Source organism: Diadema setosum, chromosome 13 (assembly GCF_964275005.1).
Source record: "Diadema setosum chromosome 13, eeDiaSeto1, whole genome shotgun sequence".
In the NCBI taxonomy this organism is placed as follows: domain Eukaryota; kingdom Metazoa; phylum Echinodermata; class Echinoidea; order Diadematoida; family Diadematidae; genus Diadema; species Diadema setosum.
Window position 1 is genome coordinate 26,688,516 of NC_092697.1, and position 19,783 is coordinate 26,708,298.

Here is a 19,783-nt window from a genome sequence, read left to right on the forward strand (position 1 = left end):
CATGGATCTCCAACGAAAAGGAATGATAATGTGTTAGACCCAGCCGCCACCGTGTTTTTTTCAATAGATTTTGATATTACAGTGTAGTTGAGAAAAAAGTAACCGCTCATTGTCCTAGATGGAAGTCAAAATTGAACTGTGTGTGGAATACTCTGCATACAATTTTGGACACACACACACACACACACACACACACACACACATAAAATGCATTTTTTTAAATATAATTATTATTTCATAAGCAGCAGGCCATTACAAACCAATGAGACCAGACATCAATATTCTTACATTTTGATGCATATCTTTCAATATCCTCCAGAGGTCAGAGGATCATCGCTAATGTTCATGTGAAATGAGTACACGCCTTTTGAATTGCTCACTTTTATTGCTATAGAAATACACAATATGTGCATCATGTCAATCATTAAATATTGTATCAGTTTCATTTTCAGTCTTGGATTATTTTTTCTATGTACAAATAAAATCGTGGCAAAGTAAACAACTTTCACATCAAAATTTAAACGAGAATACTAAAAAAGAAATAGATGTATTAACGTGCAAGGCAAATACCAGGCCTACATCATCTTAAGGTATACAGGTGAAGGAAATCACCTTATTGATAAACAATTTACTTGACTGGGATAGCGACCACTGAACAATATTGTTTCTTAAAACTCTCTCTTCTTTTCAACAAGTGGAATAAAACACATGCACATACCGGGGCATTAGTTTGGAGGAGGGGTGGGGTGGTGGCAGGGATAGTTGACCCCCACCCCATTAAATTCTGAGATGTGGACTATGTTTTGTTGTTGTTAGTTTTTGTTGTTGTTTTTTGTTTTTTGCCTTTTAGACAGAAAACTGCCCAAGTTTTTCACTTTAAGTGTGCATCGGATTGTTAAAATTTAATTCTGAAATGCAAAATCTCCCTTCTGTGAGAGGGGATATCTCCTTTCGATAGACTCCTTCCCCTTGCTTGGTTCCTTCCACAGATATAACATACTTTGGGGAATGATAATTTCCCTTATTCTATGAAAAATGTTTTTAAGAGATATTTTTATCTGAATTCCAAAGATGAAAAGGCTTTCCTATATATGCACGATTGTTCATTTTGGAGGGCAAGAGGCATTTGCCCCGCCTCCCGAGAAAATATGGGAGGGGGAATGGTGGGGACATAAAACTTTGCCTCCAAGTATTTCCTGAGATTGAGATTTTTTTTTTCTTCACTTTTTTGACAGAAAATGAATTGTCACTGAACATTTTAGCTATAGTATGCACCAGATTAAAAGGCAGAATCTCCTTTGCATACCCCCTCCCCCACACTATCTTTCGTTATGTCCCCTTCCATATACGCTCAGTGCTTTTGTCCCATTTTTGTTCTATATCATCACAAAGTATGTACCAGATCTTTAATTTCAGTTCCGACATATTAAAGAAAATCCCTCTTGTTGGAGGGGGTAGTGTATCTTTCAATTAACAATCCCTCCTCGGTTTCTACCCTTAGATTTGGTACACTCCTTTTACTGATAATTTCCCGAATATTCCATCATAAATGTGTATACTAGATTTTTTTTTTACATTTCTATTCTTACTGCAAAGGCTCCCTCGCATGGGAAGGATTGGGGGACAGCCCCTTTCATACCCTCCTCTCGCTGTATCAACCTCCCCTCCATGCATTGATTATGGCTACACATTTGGGTATGGACTTTTTTTTTTCAAAGTGGTAGTTCAACCAAGAGTGGCACGAGATCATTGAATTGCAAACAAAAGAATGCAAAAGCTCCATAATGTGGGAGGGGGATACCTCCACCCACATCCTTCTGTCGATTGGTCTTCCTCCATAGATGGCTGACTTACTACACCTTTTTGATACAAATTTCGAGGTATTCCTTCAAAAGTGCCTGTGTGCCAGGTCGTTGAATCTCTTTTCTCAAAATACAAGAGCTCTGTCGAATGGGAGTGGAATACCCTACCCTCGCCAACGCTGCGCTTCCTGGGTTCCCATCCATATAGACTTGGTACACCTTGGTGATCCATAATTTTCCAAATATTCCCCAAAACGTGTGCATCAGATTCTTAAAAAAAAAAACAAACAAACAAACTTCGTCTTTGGGAGGAGGGTAGGTGAGATGCGCCCACACCCCATCAACTTCCGTATAAGTGATGACGCACACATTAAACAAGAGCTACACTGAATCACTGATTTCAGGTCTAAACCTGCAAAAATCCAATCCCCCACCCACATCCTCCCCCTCCCCCTCCGCTTCATTCCTTTGCACCATGAACTTATGCTTTTACATATTTTCCAAGTCCCCCCCCCACGTGAAAACAGATCGACACCCCTTGCTCTGTGCACATACCCGACTTAGATAATTACCTGAAAAGTTCTGCGGAATGAGTAGCCACTTTTTTGGTAACAGAAATGCCCTACATTATAAACAATTATTAACTATTAACTATCGCAATATCAATATTAACATCCTCACATTTCATTCGAGGTATTTGTCCTTGTGTGATTTTCATAGGTGAACGGTAATGGCTCGTTAAAAAACAGGGCCTACGAGTGCTCTCTAAAACATCATCATGTTTACCATTGATGATGCCAAACTATTCTGATACTTTGAGGTCATTGACCTCTCGAGATCATCAGAGGTCAAAGGCAGAAACTCGTCTGTGTGCCTTGGAATATGAAGACGATGTCATTGTACACAGATATGCTTGTTTTGTACATCCTTACCATGTTTGACCTTTCACCAATGATGTCATACTTCAATATTCTGATATTCTGAGGTCATTGACCTCTCAAGGTCATCAGAGGTCAAAGGTAGAAACCTGTCTGCTCTTTAGAATATGAAGACAATTTCATTGTAAGACAGATATGCTTGTTTTGTACATCTTAACAATGGTTACCATTAACCAATGACATCACAGATCAATATAATATTTAGAGGTCATTGACCTCCAAAGGTCATCAGAGGTCAAAGGTTAAAACCTGTCAATGCTCTGTGGAATCAGAAAATGGTTTCCCTGAAGTATAGATGCATGTTTAGTGAATCATAACCACATATATCATTCACAAATGTCTAAAAACATCGATATTTTGATATTTAAAGTTCATTGACCTCTGGAGGTCATCAGAGGTCAAAGGTAAAAACCTGTCAGTGCTCTGTTGAATCTGGAAATGATTTCTCTGTAGTATAAATGCATGTTTAGTGCAACAAAACCACATATATCATTTGCAAATGTCTAAAAACATCGATTTTCTGATATCTAAAGTACATTGACCTCTGGAGGTCATCAGAGGTCAAATCAGACTTACCTCCCGATCTTAAAATAAATCTTATGGTATGTACTAACACTGGTGAAAGTTTCATGCTTTAGTCAAATTTTGCACAATTCACGTGATTTTGAGGGCTTATCTGCTCTACTAATATACATGAATGTAACCACAGGAATGCCACACACACCACAATACACAGTGTGACTCATTACAGAGACCACAAAAATTCACCCCTCATTTACTTCCAAACCAATGACATTCTGGGGATAAAATCCTATTAGGGTTGGCAATTGGAATGCATTCCGTCACACTGACCTAGGAGAGAGGGATGGGAGCCTTCAAAACATGAAAACTCATCTCATCACTTGGCTTCAAGATAAGAGAAACAGACAGGTAAAAAGAGATGAATAAAGCATTAGCAAAAGTCTTGCCTTACTCTCAGACTATTAAGTATTTTTTTTTCTATTCTCGCAATTTTATATCAAATCCTTGAAAAAATACACCTGTATATCCTTTTTGTTCAATCCCTCAGTGTCAATAGAATGGGGGGGGGGGGGGTGTCAGTTCTATGACATGACAAAGGGCTACCAAAAGGAAAAATTTGCTACATGCAAAATTAGTTCCCAATGGTTCAAAACTACCTCGACATATGTTTATCAATCTGAATAGCTATCAACTGGCCAGATGAAGACAGGGTCAGGTCAAATTTTACACAGTTTGTATGGTGCACAAACCATACACACACCAACTCTGATTGAAAATTACACCAAAACACACAAAATACATACACCATGTACTTGTATGACCGGCTGGTGTAACAGTATTCATTGCATGTTAACAAGTTGTAAATGAGAATGGGGGGAAAAAAACAAAAAAAAAACAAAAAGTTAAGCCTGGAGCGAAGGCTAACAGACCTCAGGGGGAGTACATATGGACAAGTGTTGAGCCTAAATGGGCCAGCCAACGCCAAACCACAAGCTTGGCAGGTGCAGAGGGGTGCGGAGTATGTGGGCCAAAGGTGACAAATTTGCTAAGGAGAACCGCAATGGTCCCTAGTTAAAATGCTGCAAAGAAGACATAAAAGCCCTTGAAATCATCATATCTTTGGGTTCAAGACATTACTTGTATATTCTCTTTGCTACTACATGCATGTAAATTAATGTTTTTATTTTCCCAATCAGTCATGTATTGTAAAACAGTCAATATACAGATTTGTAAAACAGTCAATATACAGATTGCGCACTCAACTCCAGTCAAAGTTAAAGTCAAATTTGCAGGTGTTGTCAAAGTACTGTATACATCATGAGTCTAAATTTTCGCGAATCAAGACTTCCTGACAATTTCGCCAGAGGTAAAATTTGCAATTGTGGAGTCTTGACCTGAACGGAGAAATGTATGTACGCGTTTGTCACATTCATATCGGGATCATAGTCAATATTTTGGCGTGTTTTTAATTTCGCAATTAGCAGCTGACTCGCGAAATTCGCGAAAATAAAAACCTCACGAAATATTCAGCATATACAGTAATATGAAAGTCAAAATATTCTTTGATACGTTGAAGCCATTTCTGCTCCAGATATACATGCAAAACTGAGTGTATCCCACATCAGTGTCCTGCTAAATGGCATCTGCAAAAGGGGCTTTTAAAATATGTATGCTCCTATCATATGGAACTAGAGATCCCCGAAGTACAAGCTAGATGAATTTGGTCAAAATTGTCCTGTAGAAGTCATCACATGTGCACTGCACAAACAGCAGATTAATGAACATCTAAATGACAAAATATTCGGTTAAAGGGGAAGGCTAGTAACTGATCAGTGGGAATCAGTGGAAATGCTGGGAGATGATTGTTCCAATCCTTATGGGATTCATTCAAGAGTTCATTGTATATCTATTGTTGTGTGAAAATGATTTGCTCCAGAACGGTCTCATATTCAAGTAATGTGCAGATTAATGCTCCGTCACTGACCAGGGACGCTAACCTGGAAGCATCATTTTTGTCTTCCTTGGGTGGCCGCTATAGACAGGTTTGACTGTGTGTATGTAACCACCCTGCTGATTCTGACTCTACTAAATATAAGAAGAAAATATATCATGCACAATAGGAGGGAAATTGTAAAGTGTGTTCACATGTCTCTTCATTTCTCAGAGGACTGAATTGAGGAGTGTGAACATCATTCTCCATCACTGAGATATTCTACAAAACGTAACCCTCAACAAAATTCACAAACTCTAGATGTGTAAACTGCAACTTTGGCTATCAGATGTAAACCAGTCAAAATTCAGGTATACTGTAAAGCTCATATTCCACTTCAAAATGTGAACATAAATGATGACACTTAAATATGCAAACAGAAATTAACGCAGTAGCATTTCCCCTAATTGTCCTTAACTCATTGAAGACTAGTCCCATGTATATTCTGGCAGGTGTCTATGGGAAATGCATGTTATATCAATATCATCTCACCCTCAGAAGGTTAAAGGACAAAATCTGTTCTTTTTTCCCCACAAAGAGTTTGACATCTTTGACATGCAGATAACAAGAAGAAGGAAGGAACTGAACTGAGACAGTAAGGTGTACTATCATTATGATACACGATAGAAAAGTGTCTTGACATCTCAAAGGACTTTCGCATTAGTGCACTTCTCTTTATTTGCTGAGCTTCCCTGCAGGTGGTCAAAAAAAAAAAAAAACACACTTCCTCGTTGGATAAAACAGCTGCTCATCAAACCACTTGTTCAAAGAATTTCAAGGTTCTACTCTGTAATAATTTGTGAAAAGACAGGTCACATTTTTTTTTTTCCTGCCTGAGATGTCATTATGACACAGCGATGACTACAATGGGACTATCTTTGTTTGTGAGGCGTTGAGGGAAATTTATCTTTCATTATTTCTCATGAATGTTCATATTTGTCCAAAATGTAGGGAGACTTGTACGTATATTGGAGGTCTAGGGCAATTACCCCCTGGGCAATTACCCCTGACCCTTCCCCTGTCCCTAATCCTAATCCTAATCCTGAAACTAATCCTAACCATAACCCAAACTCCTAACACTAAACCTAACCCTAACCCTAATCTTAACTCTAACCTTACCACTAACCAGTATTTAGCCGGGGGTAATTGCCCTCTGGGGGTAATTGCCCGGATACGGTATATTGGTTATACACAACCACTCAGCCATCAAATAACATTATTTATGCTTAACAAAGAAAGTTTATAATCATGCTGTAATGTAAACACATGAAGGGAGGTAACAAACATGGAAGTTAAGGTGCGTTCTACTGTTATTTCAGGTAAATTCAATTCAAATTCAAATTCAAATTTTATTTCATTTTTCAAAAAGAACATAGACATTTTACTTTCTTTGTTAACACAGAATAAGGTTTCATAAGGAAAACAAATTAGGGCCTAAACTGAGAATTCAGTATAGAACGAGACATGAAAACTCGTCACATTGAGGACGAGTTAGGTGATACGCTTGTGGTCATCAGATGACAGTCATCTGTGATCGACAAAGAAAAGAATGTGATATAGGCACCTTGAAGTTATATTGAGCGTGCATGCGAAACCGTTTCTGTAACCACTCGGCCACGGGTCATCCACGGAAATGGTAAGACAAAAAAACAACAACAATGTATAGATATAACAGGGGGAAAGTCAATGCCCACTCAACTAACGTGGCCGTGTGAACATCTATTGCATTGCTAGACGGAAAAGCGGCCTTGTAACGACTGAGGTCGCTATGCCATTTCTGGCAACTTGGGAAAAATACGTCCCGCAGACATAAAACCTATAATCGGGTGGTTTTGATACCTTGCCTTTAATCACAATTTTCAATGTAATGACGTCATCAAATTACAAAACAATGACATCGTCTTGAAAGACAATTGTTCAAAGTACAACACCTCTGTCGTCGTCATTACATACTATGATCGCTTTGACAAAGTCAACCTGCAAAATTTGCTGCAGTCGAAGCAATGTGGTCTCCAACACACAAAAAAGAGGGATATGGCGTGTGTGTGTGTCTCTGTGTGTGTATAGGTGCGTTTATATACGAACGTGATTTCTACATGGACGAATATGTAATACAAAATTGAAGAAAAAAAAAACAGTAAAGTATCTAAGTATTTTGTTTCGTGATCTTGTGGGGTTCGAACCCGCAACCTCACGTCTCTGAGAAGTCGCCTTTAACCACTCGGCCACACGTCTCGACGGGAAAATATGGGGAACGTTATGGCCTTGAAAGACAGTTGTTCAATGTATAACACATTCATCGTACGTTGTCAGTTTGCTACTGACACGACAATCTACCACATGAAGATGAGGCAGGTATTAGTACCTGTATGAAATTATTATAGGCATAGTTATCAAATTGCCCTAAAATTTCCTTATAATTGCCTTATTTTTACACACAGTTATGCTATCCCTTTAAACTCGTCACAGTTTAATTAGAATCATTAACATCATACATTAGTACCTTATTCAGTTCCATAGCTGATCACGTTTGCTAATCAATTAAGATTAATTGTCTAGAATGTGTTATATGGCCAACCTGTATACACACGTATATACACACACACAATGCTAAATGTATGTATCAAACATCTGTAACACAACTTTGAACTAACTGTAGGAATTATCGCTGCACTTTAATATCATCCATACTTTTTATCACTATCTGAAACTCCACAAAAACCACTAAATGACAAATAATCATCAATACAGAAGACTGAATACCTTTTTAAAAATGTATAGCTTGTTACATGTATAAATCAGCACAAAGTAACCACGACTACATTGTGTTACTGAATTGATATGAACAAATTTCACTTTGTTAAATATACTATATCAGTTTGAAAAGCCCAGCCTGCAAAATTTTGCAGCAGTCGAAGTAATGCAGTCTCCAACGCAAAACAAAGGTATACTGTGTGAGTGTGTGCGTATAGGTGTGTTTACATGCAAACGTGATTTCTACATGGACGAAGGTGTAGTACTCCATTGAAGAAAAAAAGTAAAAAAAAAAAAATATTTTCTTTCGTGCTCTTGTGAGGATCGAACCCGTACGTGTGCAACCTCACGTTTCTAAGACGACGCCTCTAACCACTCGGCCATACGTCTCGACGAGAAAAGTAGAGGAACGTAAACTTATGTACGTGAAAGATGAATCAGGAATCGTTTGGTCCGCATTCCATTCTCATTTTCAGTTTTAAACTGCAAAATTGTCAACCTCATGAGAAGATTTCAAAGAACAAAATGCATGATTACTGCAGCTTATTGTCTCAGCTACAACATACTTAAATTTCAGAGGAAATGAAGCAAAATCAGCTGAGATAAAGGTGCTTAAACGTTGTCAAGTCAATGGATGGTTTTAAAAAAAATCACCTCCCATAGACATAACACGTAAACTTGTCCGATTTTGCATCTTTACTTTCAATCACAATTTAAAGTATGATGACGTCATCAAATTTCAAAACCATGACATAGACTTGAAAGGCAAATGTTTAAAGTACAACATATGTGAATTTGGGATAATATTGAGCTTAAACAACAGAGATACGAGCAAATGAATGTCAGAAACAGTACCTCAAAAAAATCAATTCCACTTTTTTTATTTAAAATGACGATATGATGACGTCATCGCGTTTTCCTGGCAATATTGATACTAGCAATGTTATTTACAATTCACATACTTTTGTAATATGCAATAGAAATATAGGGTCAACGGACGATTTAAAGAGCTATGGCTAAATAAACAAAGACATGTTTTTTCACTATATTTGCAGAAAGACGCGCACGTGGAATTTCAACTTTGACGCCAGTGCATTCCTTTGTTATAGGTCGAAATCGATCGAAAATCAATGGATGTTGTTACTCAAAGTATCAGGAATCCAAATCAGTCAAAAAAAATTGCATTTTCATGTTGCTTACGCCCTCTGCGCGCGAAATTGCGCGGACGGACACGCACGCGAGAAAATGTTTGAAACGCTTAAAATTGTCTGAAACTTCGAGATTTCCCATTGGGAAGTCGTTTTGAGCCTTTTAAAATTTTGACGCGCGCTTACGCGCGCGTAATGATGACCTGTGTAACTAGCGTTAAAAAGTAAGATAGAGCGTGACCTGAACTTCATGTCCACCGAAAATGATACAGAAATGACATCTAGTTATGAAGTTATGATCGATCATGTGACAAGGTCCGAAAATCACAAAATGGCGCCTAGATGACGTCATAGATATGTTACTGTCATGAAAACCTTATTGTGGCTAGATATTGTTATGAGACATGTTGACTGAAAATTTCATGTCATTCCGTAATGTCATTGTTGAGATATTGACGACACAAAATTGTCCAGAAAGAAAGAAGAATAAAAAAAAATAAAGAGAGATTTTGACAATCACAATAGGTGATACGCTGATAGCGTATCACCTAATAATTGTGGAACCTTGTACGTAATAATACGTTGTCATGAGAACTGAAGTGATAAAGATGAAATAACAATACTCAAACTCTAAAAAATGTGGGGTCAACTTGCCGGGAGGGGTGAATCCCGGAATTGGGGTTGAGGTCTGTATCAGCTAGCCTATGCTACATACTCTGCTGTCATTGATCAGGACTCTGTCCAAAAAGTGAAAACAAAAAGAAACTACAGTAAAATAAACTCAATTCTTCTGGTCGCTAATGTTTCTTAAATATGCCTCTATGACCAAGAAAGAATGTTTTGAGTTTCAAAAACAACAACAACAAAATTCTATTTCTCACAGAGGGTTCCAGACTACACAAATGTTTACTTTAACCATAACATTTCTGGAAACCCACTTCTCATCACATTCAGAGTCAGTCACTGGAATTGAGTCTTCTCGTCAACCACTTACTGCCAACATTCCGTAGGACAGCTGTGTAAGTATCAAAGGCCTGTCTCTCTGAACAAGTACTGATATCGATGCTAAAGTGGAAGAGTAAACTCAATTAGATACACCTCTGGACCACCATCAGTGTTTGTGGAGGAGAAATCCTTACTCACATAAGTCTATTACCATGAACCAGGGATGCAAACCTTTTAAACAGCATTGCAGGATTTTGACAGCAGAAAAGGTGTATTTGTGGGTGAGAAAACAACATTTCTTTATTAACCTTTCTTGCCAACAGACATGTATAGTAATATAATTTGGGAAAAAACAGTATTTTCCATGAGACCTGGACTATTTTTGGAAAAATAAAACAAGCCAACAGCACAAAATGCTGCCAAAAAAAGTAACAGTTGGCATCTCTGATGAACCATCCTTACAAACAAGTTTTCACCAAGTCTAAAAACCCTCATAAGAGTCAGAACATTTCATGTCAAAGTGCAATTCGGTAGATTGAACACTTTATCAAAACAACCTAAAACCAGCAGATTGTATGTGTGTAGGGCCCGAATCATTTAAATGAAACCAGTACTGACAGCAAACCATCCAAAAAAAAAAAAAAAAGCCAGACCATTTCCTTTAATCGTTTACAGACATCTTGCTGCATCTCCTTCTAGAAACCTTCATGTAATTATTTATACACAATGGAATATTTTGCAACTCTGACTAAAAAATATTCATCTGCGATCTTTAGTTGTCTGTTCACACTGGAAGCCAAACTTAAGGACCGAGAAGTTTGGGTCACTAGTGCATGTGCGCTAGAGAGAAGAAAGAGAATGCTGTCTGACAGCCAATTGTTATGAAATCACAATGCATACAGGCGCATCCTACTGGGGCACCGCCAGAAACAGGCAGTGTACTGGTCACATGACAAACTTTCCAAAGTTTCAGTTGCAAGCATTCAAGTATACCTAGATTTAGTGAGAAGTTTTGTGAGAAGTTTTGCGGGAAGTTTGCGGTCACACTGGCAAAACTCCGATATCTGTAAGATCACGATCTTAAACTTCGCGGTCTTTTGCCAGTGTGACCACGGCTATTGATGGCTTCTAGATCAAAGAAGTTTGGAATAGATTTTGCCATGTCATTGTATGCAACATGAAAAAAGAGCACCACACATCTCTGTTCCTCCCCTCCCCCATAACCTGGGTATGGATGGTGCTACAAGGGAGATTACAACAGCCCTCCCCTAGAATTCGGTCACATTTGCCTCTTCATTACAGGAATTTGTAAATATTTTGCGCCCCTGAAAACAGACAAAAAACGCTGGAAGAAACGAAAGTGAACATCCCAAGTTGATTTGAGAGGCATAGGTTGACTGAAGAATGCCCGCAGGTGTCTCAACCATGCCATAACATTCCTCCAGTAGCTTCCAACTTCCTGTGGAGCAAGCCCAGAGGATAAAATGATGTCACATTGTTTGTGTACATAACCCACTGCAGTGGACTGACTAAAGAATGTTAAAGGAACATTCTTCCTATTTTTTGCTCTCTCTCTTTTCACCTGTGTCCTTCTGTTGTTAATCCTTTGAGGACGGTTTGATTTTGCTACAACACACATTTCCCACAGACACCTGCCTGAGTATACTCAGGACTTGTCCTCACACCGGGTTAATACAACTTTTTAGAAAAAAATGTCTTATTCTTTTTTAGATGGGAATGTCTGTTTGATTAACATTTATTTTCGTGCAGAGATGAATGCTTTCCTGAAAGGGGCATTCAGTTTCTTTCTTTTATTCCATACAAAAGGTATACATCTTTGATGGTTGTACAGCAATTACCCCCTGGACAATATTAGTACTCCACATCCTTCCCCTAACCCTAATCCTAATCCTGAAGCTAATTCTAATCCTAACCCATACTTAGTGTAACCCTAAACCTAACCCTAATCTTTACTCTAACCTTCAATATTACTAACCAGTATTTAGCAGGGGGGGGGGGGGGGGGTGATTGCCCCAATACAACCTTTGATGTCCCTGCAGAATGTTCACAGCAGTGACACATTTCCTTTGTTTGATTCGTTTGCTTGATTTGTTTATTTCAGGCTGGTAAGAATAACTGTCTTGTTTCTTCACAACAAAAGAAACATACACACATATTCCATTCAGTAAGTGACAATACATGAACACGTGACTCCAATGTTTTGTTTCTTTGACAAACAAAATAAACAAGCATAGGAGATATTTCAAACAGGTGAGTGGCTATAGAGTACCAAAGTGATGATGTCACCAGTCTTTTGTTATAGCTTGGGTTGGAACCAGGTGTGAGCATGGTCAGCAACAATAGTGTTCACAGACATTCGGGCCAGGTGAGGCTGTTTACAACCAGCTTCCATGGGGATGAATGGTTATGGCATCACACCTGGGAACTACTCTAGCATGTATCCCTATACAGTCTGTATTGTTTCTATGGAGGAATTCTTAGCTATGCCAGGTGGTAGCTCTCAGCAGGTGGCAACTACCAGATTTTTTTTTTCTGTGTGTGTGCATTGATCTTAACAACATCTTCAAATCCTCACCGTCACATTCCAACCTCCGATGCCATTCATACATGCTGAAAAAAAAAACACAAAACAAAACGAAACAAACTGTTGGCAACTTCAAACAGCTTTTAAAGTCAACTTTGGTAGCCAAAGTAGACAGAATGCACTGAATGATATTGCATAAATCTTTGACTTGTGCATAGTCATAGTCAATGTCAAAAACATAGGTAAAGGGGGAGGGTATACTTTATACCACAGAGGCCAATGATCTAACTTTGCAGGAGAAAAAGACTTCAACATAAGCAAAAGAAATAAACACAGCTGTTCTTTGACTGTAGGCACCACTCAGAATAGGATGGGACTTTAAGTAGAAGGGTTCATCCTGCCGTCAGCTCCAGCTGGTTGCATCAGCTTTTACCCCCATCCCAGGGAGGAAGGAGAGGGGAGGAAGGCAGGGTGGGGTGGGGTGAGAGAGTGCTCCTCTTTCCTGACTTCCTGGGGAGCAACATTCTCTCAAGGCCAGTAACCTTGTTTATATCACGTTCATGACCAGCATTCCACCGCAAATGATTGATGGTGTCCAGGTGAAATCAGTGATATTGATGACAATGATGAAGGAAGACAACAGAAGACACCGGTATACAGATCCCCATCCCCCTCTGCATCACCCCCCCAACCAATGTTTTGTGCTTCATGATCTATTTAGGATATTACACAGAATGTGACTCAATGGTAATTCAACAGGTCTTTGCATAGAAGGGATTTTCTGACAGCAGCAGTGCAATGATGGGGGGGGGGGGGCAGGAAGAGGGGAGTATTGGGTGGTGGAAGCTGGAGAGTGTTCAAGGTCATCATAAAATCATGTTACTTGGCTGCTGTCCCCGATGTTGATCACAAGCACCCATGCCTAGAGCAAGATTTTCCGGCTCTTCAAAGGGATGTAATACAGCCTCTCATACGATGCAAGGAGTAGGCTACACACACACATAAATTCTCACTCTGTTTAGTCTGTTTCTTCAACCTTTCCATTTGTTTGGTTTTTCTATCTTTTTTTTTTTTTTTTGTACACATTTCTTCCTTACAAATCAGATGGCAATAGGGGTGTATTGTCATGATGCATTAGTCTTCTGGGTTCAGGGCAATATCCAAATGATGCTGCATTACAATTTTTGTGAGTTTATTTTTTGGCTTAAATTCCTAGATGTTATTTCATTTTACACTATGAAGAGTAGCCATTTTTATCATTTTGAGATATTTGAGATTGAAGCTGCTCGAAAACAAAGAAAACAATACAAACATATGTGATAATTTTAATAATATCTCAAAAAATGTCTTGTTATGTAATGAATGCATTATCATTGAAAAGATTTAATTTTTCTCTGTTTGATGGTGACCATTAATACGTAAAAAACTTTGAAAATAACTTTTACCAGCTTTTGCATTTAAACTTCTCATAGAGGCCTTTAGTATCAAGGCCTGGCTTAAGAAGGAGTGAAGAATTTGTTAGGGAATACTACAAAATCTTGAAGGAGAGAAGATGACATTAGAGGTAAATTCACTTTCAAGGATTTGTCTTTACACCCAGATATTCTCATCTTTAAATATCTTTTTTTTTTCTTATGTGTGAATGAAATGTTGATTGAGGGAAGCACATGATGACTCGTGGAAAGTCTAGTAGGTGATTGAAAAAGACAAACTTACCCCCCCCCCCAAAAAAAAAGGGTAAATATTAAGCAGAAATCACACACACAAAAAAACCTAGAAGAATTTCCTGGCAAGCGCAAACCTCCTCAAATGCCGTAGGGTCACTCATGCCACAGAACTGTGCACATATTCTTCTCTGGAAAAAAACAAATCCTGAATCGAGATTCATCACCTCAAAGGAAAAGCCTATTCCTTTTTTAACAATAACATGTCCATCCTGAAAACTGCATCAAAATCCTTCCATACAATGTATGTTCTGGAGTGATATTGCTAAATACACTCAGAAAAAAAAAAGAAGAAAGTAAACACTTTTTCCAAGTTCATATTTCTCATAAAATGTTTAGATAAAAATCATTGTATCATATACATGTATACCATATTAAAGGTAATTTAATTGGCTACCAGTTGAGTAGGTTTATACAAAGGGAAACAGCACGCATGAGTGAACACATTCGTTTTTTCCCTCCAAGGCACAAAAGTGAAACTTGCAGAAATTGACATTTTGTCATTCATTTAAAAATACCCTTCAAGATAGCGATGATAGCAAAAGACCAATTCAACGTGATGAGAGATATGAATAAAATAGCAAAAATAAGTTTTTTTTCCCTTCACTATTTCCCTATGTCTCCTAACAAAAACAAAGTGGGAACTGAAGGGGGAAATGAGACATTTTTTTTGTCAACTTGAACTTCAAATTACATAGGGAGTAAGCCACAAAATTGATTAAATGTACAGAATTTTTACAATCTATTCTTTTAATTCAGGAATTTAAGAATTCAAGAGACAAATTCAAGAACCGAACTATTGTTTTCGATTTTCCTAATTTCAAATAACATTTAAAATTTCTATCATTTTTTGGTGGTATTGCTTTGTCTCTAATGCCATTTGAATTTGGATTTGACAGAAGATTTTTCATTTTCCTCCATTATCTTTGGCCCTGTATTATCTTTAGAGGCTACAAAGACATTGTAGAGATCATATTGACTATAATTAGGTTTATTTTTGCTAACTAATTTGTGTTCCTTATTGTTTTAATTTGTCATTCCAATTGTTACAATGGAAGAGGATTTATGCATGAATGACAACTTGCTAATTTTTGCAATTTTTACTTTTGTGCCTTGGAAGAGAAAAAACAAATGTGTTCACTCATGTGCAACGCTTCCCTTTTTTACTGACCAACCAGATTGATAGCCAATAAAATAACCTTTAACATAGTATGTAAAGCATTACTATTTAGCCAAATATTCTATAAGAAATAAGAACTTGAAAAAGTGTTTGCTGAGTGTAGATATACAAAATGAATACACACTGGCACAAGCATAAGGAAAAGCTTATTCCTTTAAGCAACAACATACTGTCCATTCTGAAAACTGCATCAAAATCCTTTCATATGTTTTGGAGTGATACTGCTACACAGATACACAAAACAAATAAACACTGGCATAAAAGTAAACCCCATTTAGTGGTTTTCATATTTCATATCCCACAGGCCACTGATTCCACCCTGTCAAAAAAAAATGACAACATAAAAAGCAATGAAAAAGAGAAAACAGCTGTTTACAACTGAAAGGCTAGAAGCTCTGGGAATGCCATGCAATATTTGCAACATAAACCTGAAGGGAGCTATAAATCTGCCTTTCCCATCTCCTCCTCTTCCTCCTCCTCCTCCTCTTATTCCTTGTCCTCTAGAGGGCGACAGAATATGGGTCATCACGCCACTGCTAAGTACACGCAGGAATGTGTCACACAATTTTCTAAAAATATAAGTCTCCAAACATTTGCAGAATTTTATGCTTCAACGAACGGGGAAACTGTCAGGGGCATTGGCTATTCATTTGTTTTGTCACCTCTTATTCGTTTGTTTGTAGGGGAAAGAAGAAAAAGGAGTAGGAAGAGGAGGAGGAGTAGGAATAAATTGTGTAACCAAAATCTTATCAAGGTGAATAATTACCTCTAGGATATCTAGGTGAAATTTTATTCATACCTGGCTGACACGGTTACCAAAGAATGTGGACAAGCACACTAACACTGGAATGTTAGATGTTGGTGAAATGGCGCCATGAAATTTACACTTCATGCACTCAAACCAGAATGTCTATAAGCGTCTACATCAATGTCATTATGTGGATATAATCTGAAAATAAGGCACATCATCTGTGAATAATTAAATGACACAAGATCACAGATATAACAGGTGATGGACTCATACAATTCTGTTTTTTCCCTTTTCTTTTTCCTTTACCTGGGATTGAAAAGGGAATTGACAAAAAGAATGACAAAAAATGTAAAAAGAACAAAATGAGGTGGAGCAGATTTCAAAGTTGTGTTGGACAATTTTATGGATAAGATCAAATGACATGTTAGAATCTGAATCACTTTGTTAACGGTTTGTGTGTCACGTTTATTTCCTATCCATACAGTAGGTACATGTATGAAATTTGTGCAAGTTTGACTCAATGGCATAGAAAGGGCTAATGGAAAAAAAAAAGAGTGATAAATTCACCAGTATCAGTTTGTGTCGCAGCGTCAACTGTCAACGGGGAAAAATAAAAAGCAAACCTATCTTTACAAGCGATGTAAATGACACAAAAATACAATAAAACCTTTTTTTAAAGCAGTATCTGTCTGTTGCAGCTGTCTGCTTAATGCAAGCCCTACATACTGCACAAGAGAGAAATCACGTATTACAGATCATGCATATTGCAGCCACCTGTGCCACACTGCCAAAAGCCATTCAGTTTGTCTCCTATGGGAAATACTTCACTGAGGATAGCAGCTACAGTAAATGTGAAGCAGCTCCATTTCCAACAACTTTCCCTTGATACAATTCAGTTACAGTTTGCCTATCATGGTTGTATACTCTTAAACTGTGTTTTCTCTATTATAAAAAAAAAAAAATGAGCTGCATTGATTTCATATGTATATCATGCAAATGTTATATTGTACTCTACACTTTTGTTGGAAATGAAATGAAATAAAAGGAATGAATGAAAAAGAGTCCACATTGAGTTCTGTTTGCAGGCACACAGAATGGTTACTTTTTTTTTCTGTCAGAGCCTTTATGTCTCATGTAAACAGTTTTTCTTTCTCATTCCTTTTTTTTCCTTTTTTTAATAGTACGGCAAGCACACTGACATAGCATGCTACACGGACATTTTATTTCCATTTGAATGTGTACGGGGATATATGAGCTGGCTGTGAAGTATGGATATAACATGACGTCATCAAATTTGCCGTAAATCTGTCTACAATGGCCACCTCTCTACAAAGGCCATATTCTATGTTTCCCTAGAGTTGTCGCTGCACACAGACAGGCATGACTGTATTTTTCTTTCCAACTGAATCTTGAGCAAGTCTCGGCCAATGACGTTTCTCATCCACCTTGTTCACCCTGCAGCTCATGCTGTTTGTTGATTCCGGGTGATCTCCAATCCACCATGAAGATCTCTTTTCAGGACGAGTCCTGATCATCTTACATGGGACCTTCTCATTTGATGTTTTATTCAGAGTGTTTGGATTGTTGTCAGGATCTATATTGTGGACTATAGATAGGGACTGTTTGATTATTTAGATGAGGACGCCATTCTCGTACTTGAGTGGTTCCAAATGGCTGCAGTCCACTTGTTACGTCAGAGGTGTTAAATCACCCCTTTCGATTTTCAGTGCAGGCCATTCACAACGTAGTGTTATGATGTCATGGCCCCATCCCCTCCTGCAGGCTGGCAATTGGTGCACCAAGCAATGACGTCATTCCCATCCTGAATCTAGGAGGACGTGAAATCCTTGGAAGACACATTCTTGAATCTGACGGTGGACGTGCTAGAGAACCTGGAGTAAGCGCACTTCCTTCACATGACGTCATTATGTCGCCATCCACGTCCAGGACGTAAAATCAAAAAGTCCCTAATCTGCCTCCCAGGCCCCCCCTCCAGATCTCGGCCGTCGACCGCGCGATCGCGACGAAAATTGGCACACACATTGCCTATGATGTAATCTAAAGTACCACGAAGTTAAATTTTAAAAAAGTTATCATTCATGCTAAATTATGCAAATTTATTCATAATGATGCATGAAATCAGACAATTTGGTATAAATCACTAAATAAAGCTCAAAATGGGCACATTTTTTGTGTAAATGTTCTTTTCAGTGTCGTGAGCAAATATAAGTGAAAGAAATTGTGCCATCAGAAAAAATTTCTTAAGAATTTTATTGTTTTTTGAATTTCTTATGTATTTCTTTGTTTTTTCGACTTTATGTTTTTCATTGTTTTTTCGATGAAACTTGTCCGCGACATTGTTCCGATCAAGAAAATATGTTATTAATTGATTTTAATCAATAAAACCCCAAAATAATCATACTTTTATGAAATTTGCCTATGAAGCACAGTTTGCATTGAAATTGTACATGAATTCACGTTTTTGAGCAACTTTTGGTCTGACATGCACGTACATATTTATGCGCAACTTCGGAACCGCGCGCCCGGACATCGCAAATTTGGTGTCAAAAGATGCGGGAAACTCAAAAGAAAAAATTCATGAAACGTCGCGGCGATAGCTTTTCGCGTTAGCGATACATCGCCCGGAACGTCGAGGGGGGGGGGGCCTCGGAGGCCCCCCCCCCCCCCCCCCCCCCCCCGGCCTAGTTAGGGTTAAGGGTAATATCATTTCCCCTGCCTTTAGAAAGAGGCAAGTCAAGTGCTCTTTTATTATGCGAAAAAAGTGAAAATATGTTGAATTTTCTTTACATTTTCTTTATACTGTTGTACGCATATGACTCACAAGCTGTAGTAGTCTCCTCATCCAGCGGTTCCAACACAAAAATTTTAAAAATTTATAACTTTTGCATCGACTGTCCAATTTTCCTCAAACTTTCACTGATGTGTTCTACTAATATTGCTGCATTCTCTCAATCCTTATGTTTATGAAGGTGAACTTGTCCTTTAAAGTTGAATTACTTGCACCCAAATCAATTTCTATGTGATTCATACAACGTACAAGGTCTGAAGATGTTCTCCAACACATTTCCCCTTGTTCAGCTTTGTGAGTAGATCAGTCATTTTCATCAGAGCTGAGACATGCACAATTTGTTAGCCCATCCTAAATGAAGGCAAAGTACTGAAACAAAATCAATTTCATTTCTACCGATTGCTGCAAATGGTCTAGCTCGAAGATTTACTGATGTACCTAACCTCCTGCCCAGCAGTTACAGCCCAGAGCCAGAATTATACTGTGGCACCCAAAGTCATAATACATATATCCTCCATGACAAACCAAATGCATGAAATTGCACATAGATATTACATTGCATTTTCAGAGATGTAATATATGAATTGATGTCTCCGCAGCAGTTATATTTTACCACAGCATGCAGCATTGAAGAAAAATATAGTTAGGAGGGGAAAATGTAACAGACAAAAAAAC

The 19,783-nt window shown here is 38.1% G+C and overlaps 1 protein-coding gene across 1 annotated transcript in view; it reads right to left on the reverse strand.

Annotated features, from left to right (window-relative positions):
• LOC140236817 (translation initiation factor eIF2B subunit gamma-like) overlaps positions 1-19,783 on the reverse strand; it is a 38,253-nt gene that overhangs the window by 13,034 nt on the left and 5,436 nt on the right. The gene's annotated exons all lie outside the window — the stretch shown is intronic.